Source organism: Dipodomys spectabilis, unplaced genomic scaffold (genome assembly GCF_019054845.1).
Source record: "Dipodomys spectabilis isolate Male_0828 unplaced genomic scaffold, ASM1905484v1 ptg000092l, whole genome shotgun sequence".
Taxonomy (NCBI): Eukaryota; Metazoa; Chordata; class Mammalia; order Rodentia; family Heteromyidae; genus Dipodomys; species Dipodomys spectabilis.
In genome coordinates this window covers 2,052,781-2,060,299 of record NW_024870769.1, presented here as the reverse complement: position 1 = coordinate 2,060,299, position 7,519 = coordinate 2,052,781, and the positions used below count along the sequence as shown (strand labels likewise).

The 7,519-nt window shown below is 44.0% G+C and overlaps 1 protein-coding gene across 1 annotated transcript in view; it reads left to right on the top strand.

Annotated features, from left to right (window-relative positions):
- Window positions 1-526: 526 nt before the first annotated feature.
- The window catches only part of Igf2bp3 (insulin like growth factor 2 mRNA binding protein 3), a 112,832-nt gene continuing 105,839 nt past the window's right edge, over window positions 527-7,519 (top strand). Inside the window, exon 1 of the mRNA XM_042685055.1 lies at window positions 527-581. The gene's annotated coding sequence lies outside the window, so the exon portion shown is untranslated. The remainder of the gene's footprint in view (window positions 582-7,519) is intronic.

Genomic DNA, 7,519 nt, shown 5'->3' with positions numbered 1-7,519 from the left:
GCTGGGGTCCCTCCGAGGGGCCCCGAGCTTGGCGCCTTCCCCTTTATGGTCAGACATGACGCGGGCGCCCCGACACCCGTGACTCCTGGTTTGCAGTCGGTGCCGACCTGCACCCTAGGCCCTTCGCTTTTTCTTCGTCGTCTCTGTTGTCCCCCGTCCCCTTCCCGGTGCCCTCTCCAACCCCATCGCTAAGTTCGCGCGGGGTTGAGCCCGCGAGGCAGGCCTGGGCGCCCCCTCTCCGAGTGTGTCCCGTGGGCCTTGTGCAAGTTGGGGTGGTCCTTGAGGGGCGAGAGGGGCGGCGTTGGGAACGAGAATGTCGGTCACGCAGTGGATCCGACAGTGGTTCTCCCCCTCCCCATCGCTCGGCGGGGGAGGCCGGCGGCCCGCCCACGCCGGGCCCGGCTTCGCGCGTGGATCCGAGCCTTGGGAGCCTTCCGGGGTCGCAGAAGCCGTTTGTGTCGCCTCTTAGGCTGTGCGGATCTGGTGGCCAACAGTCTCACCAGCCCTTGTATGTCCACAGGTAAAATGGAACTGCACGGGAAAGCCATAGAAGTTGAGCATTCGGTCCCCAAAAGGCAAAGGTGAGCTTACTGAATTCGTTTCTTCCTTCCCTCCCCCCGCCCCCTCCACCCCTATTAACCAGAAGAAACTAGACTCAGCACAGCTGAGAACACTTCTTCCACTTCGTGGGGCTTGCCATGAGGGTCAGGTTGCTCCTCCTTTTCTTTTGCGTTGAGTGGTGCGTGTGTGTTGATTCTGGGGAAGGGCTGGGCTGTGGACCCTGCTGCAGGATTATTGTCTCTGGTTATAAAACGGTGGTCTAGGAAGCTCTCATGGCTACAGGATTGCTGCAGAGCTGGTCAAGTTGCCACAAGAGGAAGTCTCAAAGGGCAGGTTTTGGGAGTCTGCAGGATTTAAGAAACAGTGGATTATTCCCTCCCCACCCCCCACTCCCACCCTCCTCTCCCAGGTCCAGGGCAGGCGAAAGCAGTGGACTCTGCCCTTCCCCTGTCTGGACCCTGCCCTTCCCTGTCTGGAGCTGGTTCACACTGTGGGTGCTTCTGTGAGGAAAGGAATTTGCCTTTTCCTCGTTCACTCGCCAGAGGGTATTGGAATATGAGCGTGAACTCCCTGGCTTCTCCAGGCCAGAAGTGCCTTTCAGTCACTCTAAAGTTATGCTGGCTTCTGCCAACGCCGCCGTGGCCCACGGCTCCTCCCACCCCTTGGTATATTTGTGCTTGCAAGTAACCACCAAGAGATGGTGAAGACCGGATGATTGGTGTTACTTCGGCAGCGGCATTTCTTTTCTCCGAGAGCATATGTAGTGTGTCACTTGACAAAATGTTTTCAGACTGTTCTAGCCACTGAAGTATTTTGGAGAATTTTTTTTTTTCTTCCCTAGCCCAGGCCAGCTCCAGGTCTTTGTAACTCTTAATTGGAATGGGGCTGGTCTTGCCAGTGGCAGCTGGGGTTGGCCCATGGCCTTGTGGGTTTTGCAAGGTGGGGTTAGCGTTTCTGCCTTCCCATCCCCCAGCTCCCAACGAGGCCAAACAATAACCTCGAAGTTAATTCAAACCAGGGTTCTGTGTGTCTGGTTAAGTATTGGTGAGAATGTATGTTCTAAAAGTCCGGGAGGGTTTGCTCTGCAGAAATAGATGGCAGCAAAAATGTCATCTGTGTGTGTCTCTGCTTCTAGTTGAGCTCTCTTCCAGATAAAGTATTTTACAAATCAATCTTTTTGTCCCCGTTTGAATTTTTATGGGTTTTTCTTTATGTACTTAATTTTGCTTAGAGCAATTGGAAATATATTCAAATGGCCTGATTTAGTTTTAGTCGTGGTTTTTGGTAGGGATCATGTTATTTCAATTTGAAGAATGCACTATTTTTTTGAGCTCCTAAAATAATGTGTACTGAAAAGTATAAAATTACAAATTGATCTTAGTTCCACAGGAATTTCAGGATGGAGGGGGAAGTAAGTTCTAGCTTCTTAAAATGAAGTTTAAAGGCATAGTCTGCATTGACTACCTTGGGAGGAAAGCATTCTGTAAATTCTAATTACTTTCATCTCTAAACAGAGTGTCTTAATTTTCATCATTTTCATTTGTTTCTTTGAAAAATCTGTACCGGGAATCAGTTGGCTTCAGGCATGCCATGTAAATATTCTACCACTGAGCTAAATTCCTAGTCCTTAGTTTTCATCAAATGTTGAATTAAAAGTAAGCAAATGATCATATGTGAAGGATTGACACTTAGAATTTGTGAGTTTCTAACTATAAAATAGCTATTAGGGTCAATTTATCAACCTGCCTGTAATTTGCCTTACTAGCTGTCTTTCCTTTCCAAACTGGTTAATTTCTCCCCATGTGTAGTCTATTAAATTAGAAACATTGTTTAGTAACAACTGTTTATTCTTTTTTGTGTGCCAGTCCAGGGGCTTGTCCCTAGGGGAACTTGTCCCTAAGTTTTTATTCCTCAAGGATAGCACTGTACTACTTGAGCCACAGTCCCATTTTAGGTTTTTGGCAGTTAATTGGAGATGAGAGTCTCATGGGCTTTCCTGCTTGGGCTAGCTTTGAACCTCGTTCTTCAGGTCTTAGCCCTTTGAGTAGTTAGGATTATACACGAGAGCCACTGGTGCTTGGTGCCTAATTTATTCCTAAATGCTTTTTCCCCCAGCCTAAAACCTACTTTGTCATGGACAGGAGTTCATTTGGATAGCATGGAAGGCAAAACCATTTCCAGTGGCAGCAAACATTTATTATTGCAAGCATCTTCAGTTTATTAACAGTGAGGATTGAATTTTCAAGCTCATTGTTTCATTAGCATTTAATCCAGTGCTTAGGATTTTAAAAATCATTTTACTAGCTAAATAAACAGGACCGAGTACATTAAGGACTTTGTTTTTATAATTTGGAAGAACAATTGAGTACTATAAATCCTATCCTTGAACTGTAATGTCTTAAAACAAAAGTAGATCCTTTAATCTACCCAGAGAAAGTTACTGGAAAATCTAGGTTAGTTTTAAAGTGAGTTATGATGCAGTTTTCCAATCTGGACTGCTTCACCACCTGCATAGGCTCAAGAATAGAACCAAAAAGGTGCCCTAGATAACCACATTCCACGTGCCTCTGGCAAGGTTGGCAAAGTTGGCATCAGAGCTGGGCGCCTGTGGCTCACGCTTGTAATCCTAGCTATTCAGGAGGCTGAGATCGGAGGATCACGGCTCAAAGCCAGCCTTGGCAGGAAAGTCCATGAGACTCTTATCTCTAATTAACTACTAAAAAGCCGGAACTGGCGCTGTGGCTCAAGTGGTAGAGTGCTTGTCTTGAGCTGAAGAGCTCAGGGACAGTGTCCATGCCCAGTGTTCAAGCCTTGCAACTGGCAAGAAAAAAAAAAAGAGTTGGCATTGGGGGCTATCAATGGCTCATTTCTATAATCCTAGTAACTGAGGAGGCTGAGCTCTGAGGATCAAGGTTCAAAGCCAGCTGGAGTAGAAAAGACCATAAGACTCTTAGGTCCAATTAACCAGCCAATAGCCCAATCTGGAGGCATGGATGGCTCAATGGAAGAGTTTTACCTATACGCAACTGTGGAGTCTGTGAGGTCCTGAGTTCAAGCCCTAGTATGTGTGTGTGTGTGTGTGTGTGTGTGTGTGTGTGTATGTATGTATGTGTATGTGTGCGCATGTGCATGCACACACAAGGAAAAGGCATCATGGGAGCTGCTTTAGTAAGGAGTTTATTATGATAGATCAGTCAGATCACTTGATTGTCAAGGTAGCCTTCTGGATTTGGGGTGGGGATCTTTACCTTAAAATGTCATTGCAATCCCTGTCATCTTGTGGGTTTCTTCTGATGCAGGCGTACCCACTTGGGCAACATTGACCTTTATACCTGCTGCGCAAGGCATGTTGGGAACCTGGTGTTGGTTGGAGAATGCTTATGGCAGCACTCTGAGATGGTTGAATGGGCTTGCACTAACTAAATGGAGAGCGGTCCTGGGAGGTGATTAGATACTTTGTAGGCTTGCCTAGCTCTGACTACAAGCAGAGAGCTGGGTGGGGGAACCCTTTTAGGGAGGGGTTTTGTTGAATTTGTTTCAGACCTAGCTTAGCTCCCCATTACTGTAGTCTCAAGGGAATGTGGAAGGAATGTGGCTTTTCTGCATTCAGATATCTCTGAGTTGGAGAAGATTATTGTAGTAAGGCCCCCGAGCTTGAAGTCTTCTACAAACTGAATGAAGAGGGGATTCTTAGTTGTGATGGTATGGCATTTTGCCTTCCAAGTGTAAAAGATACAGCATTGAAAGTTTTCAGTGACTTCAAGATACAGACTTGTTTTTGTGATAAAGGTGAGTGAGGAAATAGTATGATTTTGAAAGATCCTGGTTGATTCTAGAAGGGTCGCTGGTTGGGACTGTGAGCCCCTATGTAATTAATGTAAATTGCACTGGTGTTCTTTTATTAAGTTGTGAGCTTTGGGGCAGTGGTGAGGGAATGGCAAAGTTGGCCATGGGGGATTTGGGGAGACTGGGAGGGTGGTGGTTTTGGTTAAATTTCTATGACCTCTTCAAATTCTGAAAAAAAATTTGAGTATTCAGTTTTTAGACCCTAACCATTTAAAAAAATTGAACTGGCTCATAAGATTTAGCTGGTGGCCGTGATTATGATTATATGTTGCTGGAAATACATTTGAATAAAGGAAAAAATGGTAGACCATCATAGTTACTATCTTTCCAAGAAGGATCCTTTCTAAACAGCCAGAGCTCAAATATCCTTGTTTTCTACATTTCTACATTATTAAATGGTATTAACTAGTTTTAAGTTTCAACTACTAAACAGCACTTCGGCGAAAAGTCCTTGTGTTCTGTTTCATTGAAAAAAGAAGGTACAACTTGTTTTCCTATTAGAATTTTGTATTTACCACTGCTGAATGTAGCATCATAAAAGTCACTGGAGTTTTAAATGTATCTTTAAGTGGCTATTTAAAAGCTAGTGCTGCATTTTAATAGCTGTTAAGTATAGAATAGGATGGTGTCCTGACCAGCAAAATACCCATTAACCAGGGCTTATGACCCCCCTCACTGTGGGGCCAACTTTAAAGTCTTAGGATATTAGAAGCTATTTTCAGTGCTGAACATTTAAACACAGGTTTGAATAGCAAGGCTGCTCCTTATCAGTGTGGTCATGGTGAACTTTATAGTCAGGAAGGGTCTCACATATGCAGATACTTTAGGTTCTTAATATTAGCAAATTTTCTTCCTTTACAAGCAGAATTATCTGAAGAGTGCATCACTTAAGATCGAAATGTGTGACTGCTTAAGTTGTTATTGCTGGGGGGATTTTTCTTGATTGCATATTTTCTCAATATAGTTAAAAGGATCCCTTGCTTCTTCAGTCTTAATAGAATTTTTAGAAACTAAATGAATATGACTAAGTAGCTTCTACCTTGTGACTGGGCTATTCCCAGGAACCCAGTGAAAGATGTTAGGAGCCATGACGTTTGTCTGGAACCAGTGGGAATTGAGAAACTTGGCTTCTGTTTCTGGCTTTCCTTTTGATTTGTGTGATCACTAACATTCTCTGTTGAGGTCACACATCACTATAATACACTCACAAGGCAAAGGGTATTTTTGTTCCGAGATTTTGCCACTCTTGAAATAGGTTATTAGCTAAGATTTAAAAAGACCTTTGGAATTAGGAGATGGAGGTTTTTTCTCCAAGGAGCTTTACTTAAGAGTATGGTAACCCCTTGTGTGTATGCACGCACACGTGTGTGCATGTGTGTGTGTGTGTGTGTGTGCGCGTGCGCACACACACACATAGTTCTGGGACTTGAACTCTGGGCCTGGGCGCTGACCCTCAGCTCTTCAGCGCAAGGCTAACGCTCTACCACTTGAGCCACAGTGCCACTTCTGGCCCTTTCTGCTTATGTGGTGCTGAGAAATCGAACCCAGGGTCTCATGCACTGAGCCACCTTCCCAGCCCCATCCTTGTGCTTTTGTGCTTAAGGTTAGTGCTCTACTACTTGAGTCACAGCTCTACCTCCAGCAGTTTTTTTTTTTTTTTTTGGTGGTTTATTGGAGATAATAATCTCACAGACTTTTCCTGGGCTGGCTTTGAACTGGGATCCTCAGATCTCAGCCTCCAGAATAGCTAGAACTCAGTTGTTTTTGCCTGTGTACTTCTTTCAGTCAGTCAGTAAGTGGGAAAGGATCTTTGCCATACTTTGAAATGCTTTTGTGTGTCACATACATACTCCTGTAGTTAGCTGAGTGTTACAGGATTGAGATTTTGTTTTAAAATGAAATGGTGGAACCACCTTCATCTCTTTGAGGTGACTCCATTATCATTGTCCTTCGAGCCTTCACACTGCAGCTTCTCTAGCACAAACTAGTTTTTGAAAGGTATGAATTATCCATTCAGTAACTCTGGCAGTTGGTTTGGTCTGAGAGGAAGGAGAGGCGGAAAGATGGGTAGCTAGCTGTGCTATTTTTAGTTGAGTTTCCTTTATCGACTTGTTGTCTCTGACTCAAGCTTCCAGAGTCATAAGACAGGAGGTGGCAGTGTGGTTGCAGGGACTAAGGGAATGGGTTGGCACTCATAGTTGAGATTTCTACCCCATTAACGTGCTGTTTACAAGTTGGCTTAGATTGCCAGGATTTTGCTTGAAGGCTGGTAGCAAGCATAGTTTTGAATGCTCCATGAAAATTGAGGGTGTAATTTATCTTGGTCTGAAGTTGCTGTTTGGCAGGCATTCAGTATTGGTAAATAAATACAGTTAAAAATATTGTATGTGAATTTTATTTCCTCAAAGGGTGATACATAATAAATCAAATGTATATGTTTTTGAGAATTATCCTGAGACCATTTAACTTGACTAGGAAATAGTATAACTTATCACAAAAATATTCTAGGGGAAATCTAGTAGAAGTGAGCCATGTATGACCCATGATTGTAATCCTAACCTATTTAGGAGGCTGAGATCTGGAGGATCATGTTTCAAAGCCAGCTGAGGTATTTAATCTCCAATTAAGTAGCAAAAAGCCAGATTTCAGGCATGGCTTACGTTGTAGAGTGCCAACAATGGGCCAGCAAGCTTAGTGAGAACATGGGGTCCTGAATTCTAATCCTGTAATGGCACAGAAAAACAAAAATGACCCTCACCGTCCCCCACCCCCAACCCAAAACTCACATACACACAAGAAGAAAAGTCCAGGGTATGGGAGAAGGTTTAGTTGTGAAGCCTAGGCTGGCCTCCATCTGACCATGGACTTGCCCCAGAGTGCTGGGTTCCAATAGAATATCTGTCATTACGACTTAATTGTCTAGGGAAAAATTCTATTGTCATCATGGTATTTCAGTTACCTAATACTGTTTCACAACTACACTCAGTGGCTCAGAATAGGAGCTTTTTTCATGATTCTACAAGTCTGTTAGGTTGTCTTCTACATGACGCCATTTTATGTCATTTACCAAGCTAGGCTCTGTGGTGCTAGAAGGCTTCATTCATGTAACTTC